Consider the following 4142-nt stretch of genomic DNA (forward strand, 5'->3'; position numbering starts at 1 on the left):
CATAAAAACAGCAGCCGGTGACAACAGCCATTGCCAAATGGTTTAGAGACCAAAGGAAAAAGTATGAATATGTAAACTGACTAAGGCTGGGTTTCAGTAGCAACAATAGTGTTGGTAAGTTCAAATAATTTCCATGAATGGGTTCAAAGAGTCAATTTCAATAAATGTATTCAATGATTTGCATCATCACTTAAAAATGTTTTATATGTGTCAATTTTCATATATGAAACACTTCATCTTAAATGTATGTAGGTAAATAAATTTGTTTTATTAAGGTGTGGTTTTATACTGGTGCATATAAAAGACAACTATTATATGTTCTTACTTGTGTTCATTTAGTGAGAAAATGTGGAAATATTTATTATTTTTTAACTATTTTACTTATTGCAATTCAATTTGCTGCAGTGATTCTGTATATTCTAATTAAAAGAAAAAAGTAGCAACTGAAGCCATTTTAGAACAAATCCATAGATATTGAAATATATGAATATTGCTGTAAAGCTAAAATATCCCTTAATTTAATAAGAAATTTCATCCAGCCCTAGTGCTGACAAACACCATATCCACAAGCACACTGAGGAGCATTTGCACATTTCTCTGTGTTTATGTGGCGCTCTGAAATGGATCAATTCAGTCTAGTGCATGGTTAGCAAATGATGAAGTAGCCTATAGATGATATTTATGCTGCACGTCATGAGGTACAGTCAGGGCGCTGGCATCCTTGTTGTTCATGCAATTTCAGTTACGGAGCATCTTTGCCTCCCACACACACCCAGTCCAGGTTTCTGACACCCAATAAAGAATTTATTACACAAACCCCAGTGACTCTGGAAGATTTGTCCTGGACACAGGAGAGGGGTAGAGAGAGAGTTTGGCACTGTGCAGAGTAGAATTCATTAAAAGACAAGACAAGATAGTTTTAAAGAAGACAGTATAGTTGACTAACAGGCTATTAACTGACTGAGAGCAAAGAGACACAAGATGTGCAGTAATGGAATATAAACATCCAAAATGTCAAGAGCCTATACTGTACAGTAGACCTTAGGCGCCAGAGAAGCAAGTGTGCAGCCATCTTTAGAATTCTGTCTTTGAACTTCCATTTTTGCTCTATAGCATTACTGTTGAAGAGTAATTCTCTGGTGAAGTGGATTTAGGCTACTTATTGTAGAGTTAACGAAAGTTATCATGAGCATTGTAATGTTCCAAGCAGATGTCATATCAAGACGTATGACAACATTTATAGAATGCATTGAGGAGGAGCCCAAACTACACTCAATGACCAAGTGATGCTGATGTAATTATGGGCCGTGATATTGGCACAGATTCTGTGTAATAAACAACTCTTTGTGACTGTATAGTTTTCAAGTTGGAAAATACATTTAGTTCCCTCTTTAAGTGAATCTTAGTTCCCAGGACATCTACCAGATGGATTAAAATGCTGATAAAGACAAGAAAAGATGAGACACATGACAGTATGACTGAAATGTTAAAGTGTTTAAAAATAAACAAATAAAACACGTTTATTTTGTGGAACTCAAAAAATAATTTGGCTCCTAATTTTGTTTCTTATGTTTATGGAGTGACTGAAATAAACGCTGTGAATACGAGGCCTTACCTTTCCAGATGAATTGCTGGTGTCGATCAGTTGAGTTGCAATAAGGACTGACATTGTGGATCTACACGTCCAACACGCGGATCTGAGTTGACGGTGCAGCAAAGTATGGAAGTCCACTTGTGGTACAGCGTATTTTACCTGCCTGTTGTTCACTCTGTCTTTCTTCTGCCTCTTATATGTTCGGTTTTGGCCACACATACACAACCACCAGCGAAGTATGCAATTCCACAGCACTCACTGCTCTAAGCTGTATTTTTCTCCTCTCAGTCAAATTCTCTGTCCTTTCCGGCTTCCCTCACCTCTCCTCCTTTCGCTGTCTCTCGCTCCTTCTCGCCCTCCCTCTCTCTTGTGTTGCCCCACTGAAGCGTGAGGGTAAACCACGTAAATATTCTGGGCAGATTTCACAAAACACACATAAAAACAGCAGCCGGTGACAACAGCCATTGCCAAATGGTTTAGAGACCAAAGGAAAAAGTATGAATATGTAAACTGACTAAGGCTGGGTTTCAGTAGCAACAATAGTGTTGGTAAGTTCAAATAATTTCCATGAATGGGTTCAAAGAGTCAATTTCAATAAATGTATTCAATGATTTGCATCATCACTTAAAAATGTTTTATATGTGTCAATTTTCATATATGAAACACTTCATCTTAAATGTATGTAGGTAAATAAATTTGTTTTATTAAGGTGTGGTTTTATACTGGTGCATATAAAAGACAACTATTATATGTTCTTACTTGTGTTCATTTAGTGAGAAAATGTGGAAATATTTATTATTTTTTAACTATTTTACTTATTGCAATTCAATTTGCTGCAGTGATTCTGTATATTCTAATTAAAAGAAAAAAGTAGCAACTGAAGCCATTTTAGAACAAATCCATAGATATTGAAATATATGAATATTGCTGTAAAGCTAAAATATCCCTTAATTTAATAAGAAATTTCATCCAGCCCTAGTGCTGACAAACACCATATCCACAAGCACACTGAGGAGCATTTGCACATTTCTCTGTGTTTATGTGGCGCTCTGAAATGGATCAATTCAGTCTAGTGCATGGTTAGCAAATGATGAAGTAGCCTATAGATGATATTTATGCTGCACGTCATGAGGTACAGTCAGGGCGCTGGCATCCTTGTTGTTCATGCAATTTCAGTTACGGAGCATCTTTGCCTCCCACACACACCCAGTCCAGGTTTCTGACACCCAATAAAGAATTTATTACACAAACCCCAGTGACTCTGGAAGATTTGTCCTGGACACAGGAGAGGGGTAGAGAGAGAGTTTGGCACTGTGCAGAGTAGAATTCATTAAAAGACAAGACAAGATAGTTTTAAAGAAGACAGTATAGTTGACTAACAGGCTATTAACTGACTGAGAGCAAAGAGACACAAGATGTGCAGTAATGGAATATAAACATCCAAAATGTCAAGAGCCTATACTGTACAGTAGACCTTAGGCGCCAGAGAAGCAAGTGTGCAGCCATCTTTAGAATTCTGTCTTTGAACTTCCATTTTTGCTCTATAGCATTACTGTTGAAGAGTAATTCTCTGGTGAAGTGGATTTAGGCTACTTATTGTAGAGTTAACGAAAGTTATCATGAGCATTGTAATGTTCCAAGCAGATGTCATATCAAATGTCAGTAGAACGGGAAGATTTTAAAAAGAGCGGTTCATTCATCGATGTTTATGAACTTACCTCCACGCTGTGGAAATACAAACGGAATACAGAAGACAACGAGTGCAGCACTGGAAAGGGGCAGAGCTACATGAGGTCTATAGATGGCTAAATGAACAGGCAAATGAAAAATGTAAGTTTATTTGTGTGGATATCTGAGTGTAAGACAAATGCTGCTAAAACAACCCGTGAAGTTATGTAAGTACAACACAGAGTAGTGTCCAAAAGACTCAGACATTGAAAATCTGATTTTTGGACGTTTTAGTGTTTAGACCAGGGTTCCTCAATTAGTTTTCGCCGAGGGCGAAAGTTTTTAGTTATTAAAAGTTATTAGTTTAACTTAAAACACACACACACACACACACACACACACATATGAAATATATGAAAACATGAATATTCAGATTTTTTCCCCAGTAGTCTGTTTTATTCAAACAATTATGAACATTTTTGCATTTAGATACATAAGAACTTTGCCTGTTGATATTAAAAACAAATGAACAAACAAACAATCTGGATCTCCGTGTCTGCCATGCAAATCAACTGTTCCTGCTCATCTCCAGCCTGGATCTCTTCTCTCCACTATCCCTAATTGCAGATTCAATTATTAGATTTCTCAGTATTAATATTTTTATACTTAGATTTTTTGGGGGGGATCAAACTGTAACACAAAAACTGTAGTTTTTGTTCTAACCACCCGCGACAGCGACACGGGATAATATTTTAAGAACGGTTTTTATTTTCTGCGACGTCGCAACAGGAACAACATACAAAATATGACAGCCATAATCTCAGGTAATGATTATGTGCTTTATTCAATGTTAAAAGTGTCTAATGTGAGTTTGAATATT

The sequence above is a fragment of the Sinocyclocheilus rhinocerous genome, unplaced genomic scaffold, assembly GCF_001515625.1.
Source record: "Sinocyclocheilus rhinocerous isolate Xijiao unplaced genomic scaffold, SAMN03320098_v1.1 scaffold807, whole genome shotgun sequence".
NCBI classification, from domain to species: domain Eukaryota; kingdom Metazoa; phylum Chordata; class Actinopteri; order Cypriniformes; family Cyprinidae; genus Sinocyclocheilus; species Sinocyclocheilus rhinocerous.